This window comes from Vicia villosa, linkage group LG2 (genome assembly GCF_029867415.1).
Source record: "Vicia villosa cultivar HV-30 ecotype Madison, WI linkage group LG2, Vvil1.0, whole genome shotgun sequence".
Taxonomy (NCBI): domain Eukaryota; kingdom Viridiplantae; phylum Streptophyta; class Magnoliopsida; order Fabales; family Fabaceae; genus Vicia; species Vicia villosa.
Window position 1 is genome coordinate 27,326,921 of NC_081181.1, and position 15,551 is coordinate 27,342,471.

General features: G+C 36.6%; 1 non-coding gene across 1 annotated transcript; it reads right to left on the minus strand.

Moving 5' to 3' along the window:
* Window positions 1-9,465: 9,465 nt before the first annotated feature.
* On the minus strand, window positions 9,466-9,572 carry LOC131654415 (small nucleolar RNA R71). The gene has a single exon (XR_009299455.1). It is a non-coding gene; the product is annotated as a small nucleolar RNA R71 (small nucleolar RNA).
* Window positions 9,573-15,551: the final 5,979 nt, after the last annotated feature.

A 15,551-nucleotide genomic window follows, 5' to 3' on the forward strand; every position in this document is an offset into this window, starting at 1 on the left:
GGGACCACCAGGAACTGTAAATCTATTATTTGGGTGTCCCTCCCTTCTTTGAATGTGACCATGAGCTCTATAAAACCTCAAGGGAAAGTTACTGTCCCATTTAAAGGGATATAACATATCTCTCATCAATACCAACTTCTTAAAGAGCTCAACATATGTGATGTCACATGATCTCCCTTTATTAATGAGAATCTTCGAGGCAACAAAATTGGCTACGGTTGTCGTGACCACTCTTTGAATTCCATGTTGTCACATTCTCGTAGTATCTTTCATCTTGAGGTGTTAAGTGGTCTGTATAACAAGAATCTAGGACATGCCCCTCTGTGTGTATCTTTGTCCCAGTTTTCTAGTAGAAGTCGTTTTCATGTCGGGTTCTCTACTCATTTGTTTCTCTTTATGTGTTCCTTTACATTTTTTCTTCATAGTTAATATAAGGTTGGGCTCGAGTAAGGAGGTGTCTCATGCTCCTCAAGCCTTTCAACCCTAACTTTTCTTAGAACAAATATTCCCAAAAGGGTTTCCTTTTTTCCTTTGGTGGATTCGGTTGGGATGGCTATTATTTTAGGGATTTTTTTTCAATGTAGTGAATTTTCCTATATATTCATCACACAACTTTCTCCAAGAATTGATGGAACTATCCCATAATGTCTTGAACCATGTCATGACGACTTCTTTGAGAGCTAGTACAAATAGTTTGCATTTTATGACACTTAAGACATGATGCTAGTCGAGCTTAATGTCTACATACTATATGCGTTTGTCTGAAACCCGAAATCCATCTTCATTGTACAACTTTGTTGGTTTTTCAAGGGACTTAGTAATCCTACTATCAACAATGTGTTTGGCGAAGAAGTTTTTCGACGACAAGGATGAGCTTTGTGGATGGTTTGTTGCTCATTTTTCCTTTAAGAATTGTGTGATAGGGACTGTCTAGGGAGGCGATCCTCGGGAGAAGTGTGGCTATAATCTCCTCCGTCCAAGTCATGAGGAGAGGAGTTACCGGCTCAAGGACAACAATGTGCATGCGATTTGGGTGTCCTTTTTTATTACAACGCGGTGTCGCCAAGTGTGATATGTTCTCATTATGATTTTGTTTGAGCCTTGTTTCTTAAGTGTGCCCTAGAGATGTTGAACGTTTAGAGACATTTCTGGTCCAAGAAATTCCACTTGCGACGAAGGTTGTTTTGATGTTTGACCTTTAAATAGTTGTTGCAAAAGTTGAAACAACACTTAAACCTCGAAAGTTCACTGCTCACCTGACAAGTAGGTTGGGATATGGTGAAAAGTGGCGGTTGGAAAAGTCACAAGGATCAGACTTTCTGTCCCAGGCGGAATAGATGAATCTTCAAAAGTGGAGATGAGGACCAACATGACGACATCGGTTGCAGGGGCAGCATTACAATGAGCGATCAATTGAATTTCCTTGAAAGCTACCATTGCTAAGGATTATGAAAATTTGTGGTGATCAAGTCAGTTATCATAAACAATTGTAGTGGCGAAAGAAAATAGATAAGAGGGATTCCACGTGGAATTTCATGAGAATCAATAAATTTTTCCCACATATGGCGTCACCAATCCAATATGGAACAAAAGGATAGCGATCTGTTTATGAAGTCCGTCGGGGAAGCTCTCTAGTGTGGCATTGAGTGTCTCTGGTAGATAAAGAGGGGGTAGAACTGCAAAATTAGCACTACAATGCTTCAAGTCATTAAGGTCAGAGAGGTATAACTTGACAGAACAGAATGAATCCTAACTTGGTGTGGCGTGAAGTACACTTTTATATGGACGACAGTTAGAACTGTCCCCGGTGAATATGCGACATCAGATGTGGAAGACCGCCAGATTGACTTCAACGATTGAAATTAACGCAGTACCTAACTTCGTTGCATGACTACTTAATGAGAGTCTACATGTTTATCGGTCCAAGCCGCTACATCCGCTATAAAATAACAAGTATCATTTTAAATAATAATGCTTAAAACGTTTTATTTATTGGCTATTGATGAATAAAAAAAAGTTTTAGTTAATTTTGAAATTTAGAAATTAAACAGAAATTTCTAAATGAAGTCTTATTTTAGATACCCACGTAAGGTAGTATATATAACTTTTCCTTCACATGCATAATGCAAAGTACATAGAGCCTAGTTTGGAAAATAGTAGTGTAATCCTTGAAAACACTGAGAATCTTAGCATAAGTAGCGTCACGGGATAGATAGAAATGGAGAAATTCTCAATGTTGAACAAAAAGTCAGAGAAATATGGGATGATTCTTTGTCTTGCATACTCAATTCATAAATGCAATCCCACAACATGAACAGTGAGTACTCAAGCACTTTTCATTTTGAACAAAGAGAGTAATGTGGACCATGGTTTGATTGGACAGGCCAAAACATGAAGTCTTTGATTGACTGTCACTCCTATCCCATCAACAAGCAGCATCTTTCTTTGAACCATTGAGAGAGTCCATGACAAAAAGGGACAGTAAAAAGGTCAGGTAGAACTTCTATTTATAGAAGTTGATCTCTCTATTATTCATGCCTAGTTGCTTTTAGGGCTCTAGGTTATTTTATCAATGACTTATATGCAGTTTCCACTCTCCTATACTTTCTAGTTGCTTAATAACAAGAAGAAACTACATAGCATGATTTAACAATAAACAGTGCTAAACACATGAATTTGAATAACCGGTACTATAAGTTTAAAGCCGTGAATTTTGGAGATATCACTTATCACTTGTACTTTTGCATGTAGCTGATTTGATGTTACACTGAATTTTTCACTACCATCTGTTAAACTATAATTATCAAATTAATAGGAGAGATATACTTTATCCATATATCCTTTTCACTAATGATATTGAAATTTACATCTCCTATACACAAGTTATTTTTGTTAAAAAAACATGATTAATTTAATTTTGTGGATAGTTATTTATCATACACTCTATTATATATGGTTTGATATCTCACCCCTTTTGTTTGAGTGTTACTCCAATGTTGGTAACGCATAGGTAATCCAAAGTGAATGTTGTTTACCTTCAATAGTTTGAGTCTGGTGTTGGTCGCTCTTATACGTAACACTCGAGGGGATGAACGCGTGTTGTTTTATTGTTGAATTTACTTCAGTTGTTGAATCTTAAGTTGATTACATGAAGTACTTGTTGTTATTTGTTCATCCAACTTTTAAAGTGTTATGTATCTATATTACATGCGATTGAATCATATGTTAATTGTTTTTAAAGTTGAAAAATGTAGCATCTTATTGTATGTTGTTCTCTGATTTTATTAATATTCGTTGAGTAGAGAAATGAGGTGTTACATTCATGTTCTTTGTTTGTTGTTGTTGTGAAGTCAAGACTCTCCATCTATTTTGTTTTGATTAAGACAAAGTAATAATCAACTGATCATGGCAAAAGTATGGAAAAAGCCTCAAGTGCATTTAATCAAATTAAGTACTCAAGATTCATCATGTGTAAAAGCTAGCATCAAAGAATGCAAGAATTATATTTTGAAGACTAGCATTGATCTTGATTTATTGAGGTATAAGCATGCAATTCATATTGATAAATTAGTGCTCAATATTTTCCATAATTCACTTGCATGCATAAGTCATTTATGTTAAAGTTCTCAAATTATCATGCATAAAAATATTTGACTTAAATACATAAAATGCTTATTTTTTTATCATGTATTGTAAAATTTATTTCTCATGTTTAAATCATTTTAAATCACTTTCAAATATATTATTTTTCATGTTTGAACCATGTTAAATCACTTTCAAATACAATATATTTACTTGGATAAAGCAATAAATATTGCATAAGGTTGGTTCAAATATTTAGACAATTCTTTAAATATTTTATACATTTTTATCTTTAAAATTCTTAAATTATCATGCATACAAATGTTTGATTCAAATGCATAAAAAATTCTTTTTCTTTTTTTTTAAAATGCTGTCAGCACTTGTTAAGTTGGGTATGTTTAACTGACTTAACAAAATCTGATGTTGTTTGAAATTTAAATAATTATTTGAAATTTAAAATTGCTGCGAACTTGTTAAGTCAGGTATCCGTTTGAACTGACTTAAAAAGTCCTGTACGAATTTTAAAAAAAAAAACAACTTTTTAACACCTCTTCATGAAACCTTTTCATTTTAAATTGACTTTTTTTCATGATATTTTTTTTATGACTTCACCATGGTTCATAAAGGTGTTATGCTCTTATAAATACATTAAATTTCAAATTATAAAACACCTCTTTCATCTACAATTAAAACAAATTAAATTCATTTCATGTTTCAAAATTACAAGTGTTTTCATATCAATTTTTAGTGAAACTTTCTACACTTAATTTTTATTGAAAATTATCATAAGTTTCATATCATTCATTGAACACTTGTATACCATTGAGAAAATTGTATGCTTGAAGGAGAAGATCAATTTAACTGATTGATAAATACTCATCAACTTTATTACTCAAATATTTTTCAGATTTGGTTTGTAAATTATTGTAGTCCAGGATTGTTGAAAACAATTAGTAGAAAGGAAAGGATTGTTTTCTTGTTCTACTTGGTTGGTTGTTCTTGCTGTCCAGGATTGTTGGAAGCTAGAAAGTCATTAAGGGAGGATTGTTCTCTTAATGTACTTAGTGGAAATCCAAGAGGATTGTTCTTGGTGGTTTTGTTGTTAGAAGATTGTAGGAGGAGTCTTGGTATAGGCTTGTACAAAGATCTAACAATAGTAAAATCTCTTTCATGTTGAAAGGGCACTGGAGTACTCTCGGATTGTAAGGGAAACCAGTATACATCATTGTGTTCTTTACTTTTCCGCATTTATCGCTTTCATCACAAATCTGAACCAGAAAAGAAAGAAACGCATTTCCTAACTCATGCACCAAAACCAAAAAAATAAGAACAAGTATTCTAAAATTGGATAAATTTTCAAAGTCCTAATTCACCCCTCTCTTAGGTGCACTCTTAAACTTACAGTTGTGTTGTTTTTTTGGTTGTTTTTCTTATCTTTTGAATAGTTGCTTTTGTTTGGATGTACTCCCAATATACTCACGCGTTATTGTTACTTTGTTAGTGTAGTACAAGTGAAACTCAATCGAATATCAATGAATTGTCTATCTTCTTTTCTTTGATGGTCATCTTATATTATAGTAATTCCAACTCAATCAACAACTAAAGTCAAATAAGGATCATTAAGATAATTATCCCATATTAACGTGGCCTCTTAATGGTAATTGGAATCTTATTTTATTGTCAGATCATGGGCCACAATGGTACCAATCAGCCATAAATGTGTATTCACGTATTACATGTCTTCATATTCGAACGTTTCCTCCATATTTGTTTTGGACAAGAAGGATTTTCCCGATCCACTAGTTATCTTAATATAGCACGGCCCACTCTTGAATCCCCACCCATAATACATCAGACACGTACACAAATTTTCCCAAGCGCATTAGTTGTCTTAGGAGCGAAATACTTTTTTGAGACCTACCAAGCGGTCAGATATTTACATAGTCTCTCAAAATGTCAGACATTTATATAGTCTTTTAAGCATAAGTCGTGTTAGGGGTGAAAAGTTTTTCTAAAACCTAATTAGAGGTCAGTTTTGAGTCGAATGGGCTAAAATGATCTATTTTGTCTGATTCGACCCTTGTTATCTTGGGGCAGATTCTTATTAGCTTGGGTGGCCTATAAAGGTGTTTTTTTTTATTTTTTTAATTATAAATATGATTATTTAAATATATTGCACATAAGTTTTTTACAAATTAATCTCTTTTGCCTTATTCTTATTTTATCATTTTAACATTGCAATTTGTATCTTTTTAAATTAAATTTTATTTATTTTATAATATTTAAAGTAATATTAGTTAAAATATTTTAAATTAGAATAAAATTAAATACTAATATGTAAGGTTAAATTGTGGAACTTAATATGAATTTATTAAGTGTGTTGTCTTAAGATGATGTAGTTTAATAATTTGGAGTAGACCACCATTGAAGTCTTAAAAAATATATAGCCGGTCAAGTCAAATTGGGTCTAAAACATTGAAGTGTGAAACAAAAGAGTCCTGTATTCACATGGTATCCAGGGCCACTTAAACATGCTAAACCGGGTGACAGCATAACTGGTTTTAGTCACCTTGTCCTTACATAACCTGCAGAGGAAATAACATTTTCCCAGACACACATTCAACAAGGAACATCCTCTCCAATCCTGTAGTGTTTACACATTACATATGTTATTTACAATATAACAAAGATAATTAAAAGGCTTTGGATTCTATAACACAGTGACTGAATGACATGGGCCAAACAAAGTACGAGAAGGAACTGTAGCTCATGGGGCTCGTGCATGTTTTGTGAAATTGGTATAAGAGAGACTTGACTGAGGGAAAGACAAAGATAGGTTTTGCCAATTTCTTGCTCTCTTGTACGAGAATGGAAACATGGACAAACCCAACAGTGGTATCTCTGACTTTACTACCCACCCTCATCATTCATAGGTCACACCTTAATTGCATTTCTATTGCACCTAATATTTATTGCTCTTACATTACATTTCGTCTCCCCAAAAACTTTCTGGTCATACATTTATGTTTGACTCCAATTTAGACTACATTACATTAACTCTACTTCTCAGAGTTCTGTAATCTTGTTTGTATTTGTATTGTATTCAAGCTGGTGCATGTTTGATATAGGTGTAAGATTTTTAGAATTAGTGTGAATCACTGTAACACCAAACATACATTTAGTTAATAGTTGAAAGATAACAAATTGTGTTTGTTTTTTAGACTGATGGCAAGGCCCGCGAGTTCGCGATAAGAGGTTCAATAGCAAGTATCACACGAAAAGACGCGTGGAATGGGTGAGACTTGACCCTAGTTGAGGAAATGTGATTTCGGCATCCAGCGTACTTTTCACTGTTGAATTTCATCAGACGGTCACCTACATGTGGCACCAATCTCATGGAGATAGTTTTAACCATTCGTCTTATATAAAACACACGTGTGTAATTTCAGGTATTCTCTGATTCACACACTCAAACTATTTTCTCACTTATTCTCTGATTCACACACTCAAACTACTTTCCCCCTCTTCCACTTCGTTATACCCAAAGTTCACTCAACTGCATCAGAACTCAAGTCCATTCGACCTCCACAAACTTCAAGTTTTAGTACAGAATAGTGGTATATTGTGTAGGAATCAAATTATGATTCCCATAAATTACAACGAGGAACTACCATCTCTCCACTAGATCATTGATCTCTTTTCTCTTGGATCATCGATCTTCTCTTTTTCAAAGCATAGATCTTTTTCCCGCATAGGTCATCGATATAGTTTGTATTGTCATGGTGCCATCAAAAGTCACTCGTTCGTCGTTGCACGCAACGCCACTAATGCACCAAGTGATGTAACTAACGCTCCAGATCCGATAAGGGAAGCTCCACTTCTTCCATCGAATAAAGATGCTCCAGTCCTATTTACTCTTCCTATGGTTTCAATATTGCAAAATGGTGATAACACAAAAACATAGTATATTTTGACTCAATTTGCATGCATTTTAGTGCCGATTTTGTGTTTTTATTGTATTACGGTGGTATTATAAGTGGTTTTCATGTACATGTTAATCGGAGACTTGTGCGAGCAAAAATGGAAAAAATGGCGAAAACGGTATAAAAGGGAATCCTGATTTTGTCTTGACGGGCCCATAACATGCTGACATCCATCAGCCTCTAGGCCAAGCGCCCGTCAGCCTCAAAGGAAAAGAAAAAAGGGCGAAAATGCAGGATGACGCTCGTCAACCCTCAGAAGGCAAGGCTGACGCCCGTAAGCCAGAAGGAAAGTGAGATAAACAGCAAAACACGGGTTAACGTCCGTCATACTGCACCTAGGCCGACCCTAAAGCTTGTCATGACGTTGTTTTTCGGATTTTAAGCCTCACTCTTTACAACCAAGTCTTCCACTTTCCATGTTTTTCTCCATTAACTCCTACGTGTTTTGAGAGACTCGAGTACAAATTTTATTCTTTAAATAGGTGTTTAGAATTCAGTTTTAGGGGTGCAAGTTTTTAGAGTTTAAGCCGAAAATAATCAATTTGTAAAAAAAAAAAAGCACTTATTTTTCACACTGAGAAGTAAGTACATATTAGGGTTAGTTTCTGAAGATTTGCAAGAGACATTTGGATCGTTTGCATTGTAATCTTGCTGCCATAATTTTATTTAAATATTTTTCAATATTATTTTTCAATATCGTTTTCAATATTTTATTTAATTATTTAGTATGTTTAGTATGTATGGAATGCATTAATTAAAGTAGCGGTTACCTAATAGCTATGTTCGACTAAACTTTTAGAGTATAGAATGTGAGGACTGTCGTACTGACGGACTCGATAAAATTAAAAAACACTGAGTTTTCATTAAAAAAAGTATTAGTAAAAATAGTGACAAATCTTTATTAATTAATTAGGAACTATTAGTTTTCAAAAAGAAATTTCGAAATTGTAACTTGTAACGTGCGAAAGCAAGCAATTACAATTTCCAAATTCAGTGTTGCGCGATAGTTTTTTAAATTAAATTTCTACCAAAAATATTTTTTAGATTAAATTTAGGTGCTGGATTATATACGAGTCCTAAAGGTACCCGAAAACTACATTTCAGTCTCCGCTTTCATTAATTATCAAACAAGTTTATTTTAATCCATTTGAAATCAAAACCTTCATTCATAGCCTTAGATTTACACATTAGAAATAGATAACGGTACGCTTGATTATTAGTCTCTATGGGTTCAACATTTTTTGTATTACCACTATATTTTCGTGCACTTGCGAAACGTATCAAGTTTTTGGCGCCTTTGTCGGAGACCAATTTAGTCAATATCATAACTCTGTTGCTGCACCGTATAGACTAAGGTGTTTTTTTTGTTATTTTTCCCCCCTTTATTTTTCAGTTGTATGCCAAGTACTCTCGTTTCCGAGGACGAGCTAGAACAACATATTGACGAAATCGAGTGTTTTCTTCATCTCAGACGCCGAATAGAATAATTATGCTTTCATTTCAACATCTCGGATATGGATATGAACGATAATCGTCCTCTTAAAAACTATGTCGTCCTATCTCAAGACGAGCCACACGCAAGCATTGTCCTCCCTGCCATCGAGGTAAACAATTTCAAGTTGAAACCTTCACTACTGCAAATCGTGCAGCAGAACCAGTTCTCTAGTAACCCTATGGAGGACCCTAACTTGCATGTGTCCGTGTTTTTGCAGCGCACAACACAGACACGTTGAAAAGCAATGTTATAAATCCAAAATCCATTCGACTTTGTCTCTTCACATTCTCCCTAAGGGACAGAGCCAGAACTTAGCTGCAATCCCTGCCATCATATTCCATCACTACATGGAATGAACTGCAAAAGGAATTCTTAGGATGTTACTTCCCACCAAGTAAAACTGCTATGCTAAGGAGTCAAATAAACGATTTCAGGTAGAAAGATGGTGAATCGCTTTTCGAAGCTTGGGAGATGTATAAAGATATGATGAGGCTCTGCCCGCATCACGGTCTAGAGCAGTGGTTGATTATTCACACCTTCTACAATGGTCTTTTGTACAATACGAGACTGACCATATACTCTACAATAGGCGGCGCACTAATGGACAAACCCTTTCAGGGAGCCTATCAGCTTATAGAAAATATGGCTCATAACTACTATCAGTGGGGAAGTGAGCATACTTTTGTGGAAGTCCCAGTCTAAGGGCGGCATGTATGAAGTTAATGGCAGGGAGATATCTAGGGTAGCAAATATTTGTTGACTTTCTTGTTCCATCTTTCATTTTCTTTTGTGTTCCATATTCCAGCTTTCGTTTTGGTTTTGATTGCTTACAGGGTCAATCACTATTTGTGCTTCAATGTCAAAGAATGCAAGTATTTTAATGTTAAACAATCAAAGCATTGGCATAACAGGATCATAACAGTCAATCACTATTTGTGCCTCAACAACAGCATATGCAATTGGAAGCATTTGATCATTTGGGTCTCTCCCTATGGTAGCTAGTATTTGTCCACCATAGTATAATAGGTCTACACTTGAAAAAACTCCATAATCATGAATTCTTCTATATTGCTCCCTAAATAAACCATCCACAATATCAACAACAAGTGTTTTTGCTCTATATGCAAGTGTCTTGTTGATCCCTACATTCCACTTTTCATGTGTCTTCTCCATAATATCACTCAACTTCAAATTTGGAGTCTCTCTAACACTGCTTTGAATCTTTTTGCCTAACCATTTGAAATTAAGGAACCTAACCTTGTAGTACTTACTACATGTATGCTTGTCCACAATACTCCTCAATTGCCAAGTCTCTTCATTTTTTATATTAGCACAATATGCCTCCCATGGACAACCTTTCTTGCATCTCACTCTTATCTTTTTTTTGTCATTTTTCTTAAATTGCAGGTTCCTTCCATAATTTATAACACATGTTCTTATTACATCTTTAAAATCATCCCTTCCATTTTTTTAGGAAGCTTGAAAGTTACAAAATCGTCTTTTATAATCTCATCATTCTCACTATCATACTCACGAGGTAACTCATCACTATAATACTTCTCACTGTCACTTAATCCTCTAAAATTAACCTTTACGATCTCATCATCGTCATTCATTTCATCAATTAAACCCCTCCCTTCACATGATCCTTCCGCGTCCATTTGTTTAATTGGTCTCCCCACATTGGCTTTACCCTTCCCCTTTCCTTTTGTCTTGCCTTTTTCCTTTCTTTTTGCCTTGTATTTTGCCTTTCCTTTTGCCTTGCCTTTTGCCTTTATTTTCTCTTGGTTTTCACATGGTATTTCCTCATCATCAACTGCTATCTCTCAATCAATTCCTATATCATTTCCTGAGTCTTCAACATTGACATTCAAGACATTGTCTTCACTACCCTCCATTTCCACATCTCTTTGGTTACAGTTTACTCCCTCAACATCTCCTTAGTTACAGTTTACTCCCTCATTGGGACCCTTAATTTCCAAATCTCTTTGGTTATATTTAACTCCCTCAACATCTTTTTGGTCCCCTCATCACCCAGATTCACTTCCATCTCAGCGGCCCCCTCATCACTCAAATCCACTTCCATATCATTGGTCCCCTCATTACTCACATTATCTTCCACCACACTTGTCCCCTTATCCAAGTTGTATTCTTCATCCATAACATTTTTAGACATGGTTGGGACCTCATTCAAGTTGACACCTTCATCCACAACATCTTCAAAAACATCGGGAATTGGGTGTTCTAGTGAAAGTATAGGTTCCTCAATAATGTCAGGTTGTAAAATAGGATCAGTAACGTATAAATGGCATGTCCCAATCATCAATGCAATTGCTTTCATCCTCTTTGTTCCCTTATCATCTTCCACCCAAAAAAATGACGTTAACATTCATTTCATCATAATACCAAAGCTTATCTAATATTAGATAACCTAACTTTTTTAACTTGTCCAAATTTTCAAAATAACTTCAATAATCAGGATCAACATCCCAAATTGTCTCTAACCCTATATAACATGTCTTGGTAAAATTAGCAAACTCAAAAAAACTCACGAGAATGATGTACAATGCATTGAAACCTCTTCTCCATGACCTATTCAGCTACAGAATTGGTGAGGTCTCATCTTCAACGGAGAAAGGGCTTCAAAGTTTGGTTTCATCTTCAACGGAGCTAGTGAGGCTTTCTCTTCAACGGAGCTAGTAGTGTTTCATCTGCAACTTTCGTTTCTTCCCTCTTCTCCTTCGTCTTCAAAATGCAAATGGTGTTTTCCCTAAAACATTTAGGCTTTGTTTCTTTTTTTTATTTAAAAATTTCAAGTCAATATAAAATAACCAAATTCCATGTCATATTCTAAATGTCTAACAAGGCAACATTTAATAGGAAAATTTCTTTACCCACCTCCTAACCTTCTTGGTTACCTCTGGCGAATTTACAAAAATACCCCTTGTTTCGGAAGTTCATTTTCGAAAACGTACTTTTATTGAAAAAAAGGTGTTTTCAGAAATGCATCTCCGAAAAGGTGAATATTTTAATGAAAAATATTGATTTCGGAGATGCATCTCCGAAATAAAGTTGTTTTTCAGAAAATTGGTGAATTCGAAAGTTCATCTCCGAATTCACCCCCCTTGGAGGAATTCGGAAATGCACTTTCGGAAAAAGGTCTGGACAGAAGAAAAATAACAAACAAGAACGATTGGCTTTATTTAATCGGATGAAGCTTACAACGATCACATTACATAAGATTAAAGTTACATATTGTTAAACACGGGTAGGTGAGGATGAGTCAACATTTTGATAACGTCGGCCCCCGATCTTTGAAGTTTCGCGTCCAACTCGATCGGACCCTTCGAAGAAAATCGGTCGAACGTTGTCCACAAAACCGCTAAATCTTCGTCGTTCTTGATCTCAAAAGGTGTGAACTCAATGTCTCCCTCGTCGTTAAGCGATGGCGAGCGGTACTCGAGCTTGACAACCTTTCGATTTTCGGGATATTGCAATAGCGTGTGGAGCGACGTTATCAACTCCGCAAACGGCGTGTCGCGCGAGAAACGAAATTGGAACGGCATCGGGTAGCCGGTGGTGAAGTAGACGAATGCTAGGTGGGGGTAGGTTTGTGTCATTTGTGTTTCTAGGTGTGAAGAGGATGAAGAAGAGTGTGTTATATTTATAGACTTATTGGAGTAATAATGGCCCAACAAACCTTATCTTGCACTCAGTGGATGTTTCGAAAATGAACTTCCGAAAATTGGAGGCAGACTAGTATATTACGGAAGTTCATTTCAGAATTATGCAGAAACAGGCATAAATTTTGCATTTTGTTGATTGCTTAGTGTTTTGTGTAAAAAATACAAAAGGAATTCAAAATAGACATAAATTAGACAATGATGACATAAAACATACTTATAGTATATATGTATTGAATCAGTCCGATTTTACATGATAAACAACAATACATACAAAAATGGTCATTACAAACAAAAAACGATCTGGAACAAACTAAAATTCACCGAACCAATCAGTGGATCCTAAGTCCAAAATAGGTTTGTTCTTCGACCGCTCTCTATTTTGCCCGCGCTCTTCGCTCATCATTTCTTCAAACTCCGCCATTCTTGAAACGAAAGGATCCGGCCAAGTCTCCGCCTCATTTGAACGATGTGCCGTCCATTGACAAGAAGTAGCCGGTATAGGACACCCCGGTTTCAAAAACACTTGGACGAAGTGTCGCGATCGTAGATACCCGATGCATATGATGCGGCTCGACGCGTCCAACGGCGGTCGACTATGAAGTGGAAAGAAAGTCTCACTTAGTGCAAACCTCGTCAAATCGACACACACCATATCATATGCACTTCCTATTAGATGACCCATATCGGGGAATGACATCCACTTCGAAATCGGAGCGATACCGGTAAGTGATGGAACAAGTGAATCATGAATTTTCGCAAACTTTTCTTGATTTTCATATAGTCGGCCATAGATGTCCCGATACGAAGTCAACTTCGCAATAAGTTCCTGTCGGACTAAAGTGTGATTATTTTCCCCTTTACCGAGCAAACCCGCAACGGCCCGATATCCACAATTGTCGTCGCCTCCAACATCAACGATGTTATCGATATATTTGTGCATAAAAAGTGGCATCTCATCAATGTATACAATGGGTGATTTTTTGATCGGTGGTGTGCGAGGTGGCTTCGAAATACGGGCTCCTTTGTTACCACTACACTTGGACTTTGGTGTCGGTGAATCCGGGAATGATGCATCAACATGTTCAAAGTAGGAAGGAGATCGTTTTGTTGATGTGTCTTCTTGTGTAACTTTGGACTTTTTCGGTGCACCTTTCGTTTTAACCGGTTGAGATGGCGGTTTCAAATCGGTGGTCTCCGGAAATGCAATTTTTCGCAATTGTTCTTTTATATGCATTTTTGTTGTGTCATCCGCTTTAGCAAACTTCTCCATTATCACTTCCAACTCGTCGGAGATGGTGATTTTGGAGTCATTTTCTTTCGGCGGGTCAAAATCATCAAAACGAAGCTTCTTCCAATGGTCGGCTACCTCATCCATGCGTATTGGTGAATTCAACTTCTTCTTTTTTGAAAGTATACAAGCACATGGAAGACCGTATGTCTTTCTAATGGTACACCCACATGAAGAACTATCCGGCCCCGTGGTCTCCGACCGCTTCGCTTCATGAAACAAAAAATTCAAACTCGTTTGGGATATGTTGTAAATCAATTGGGAGAATAAAATTTGGCCCTTATACCGATGTTCCATAACCGTCTTGCTCCGACCGAACGATGTTTGAATTTCATTGTGTTGATTTTCAAGCATTTGGTTCATGGTGTCCCATCCCCGACACAAATCTCCCTTGCTATCACCCAACCACCTCTTGAAGACCGCATGTGCGGATTCAACTCGGTTAGTCGTGGTGCAACCAAGATGTCTAACTCGATTTGTCCAAGCGCACACGACTTTTTCTCTGACTTTGTCAAGAATGGTGGATTCGACGTAATGACAAAAAGTCTTAATGGAACCACACAAAGACCTAAAGTGTACCAATTTCTCGGTATACACCTCTTCGGAGTATGCATCTAAAATTTCCCTCCATGCCGCCATTATCCTCTCAACCACAACACCGGCTTTGATAACTTTACCGTTTTCATCTGGCCTATCTTTTGTCCCAACCGTGGGTTTCAACTTACTTCTCACGTTGCAAGTTATGTGATACCGACAAAGTAACGCGGTCGATGTCGGGAAGACGGTATCAACCGCATTCATCAAAGCATTGTCCCGGTCGGTGACAATGACTTCTGGCATAACCTTTTGATCAACCAACAAAGACTTGCATATTCCCAAAGCCCATGTAAAGTTTTCTTCTTTTTCACACTCCAAAAAAGCAAACCCGACCGAATAAGTCTTGTCTGTCGAGGTCACACCGACGATCTCTAGAAGAGGAAGCCTATACTTGTTTGTCTTGTATGTCGAATCCATGACAAGAACGGTTGGAAATGTGTTGAACAATTTGATACTTTCGGGATGAGTCCAAAAAATATCACGCACCGTAACTTTGTCCTCGGACGTTCGGAAGCTTGACACATATTTGTTATCGCCTAATAGTTTCAAAAGTTGTTGCATTTCCGACCGAGGGCCCATTTTCAAAACTTTGAGATTGTGTCGTTCATTGTAAACTTGCTTGATATTTGAAACGCTATCTGGTTTTTTACGCTTCAAATCGGCAAGTATGTTGCGAGGCGCCACTTTGACTATCGTTAAATCCGAAATCACATTCTTCTCTTCGCGAGACAAACGACACGCCATTGGATGTCCGTGTAACTTGAAATCCAAGGCATGATTATGAATTCCACAAATTACGGTTAAACGCCACATATCATCAACCCTCTGAGTCGCCCGCAACTTAAACAGACACCCGCACTTTCTCGATCCCGTGTCTTCGTGTTTTAGCACCCGGTTTGATTGTGCATAACTCCCACCCC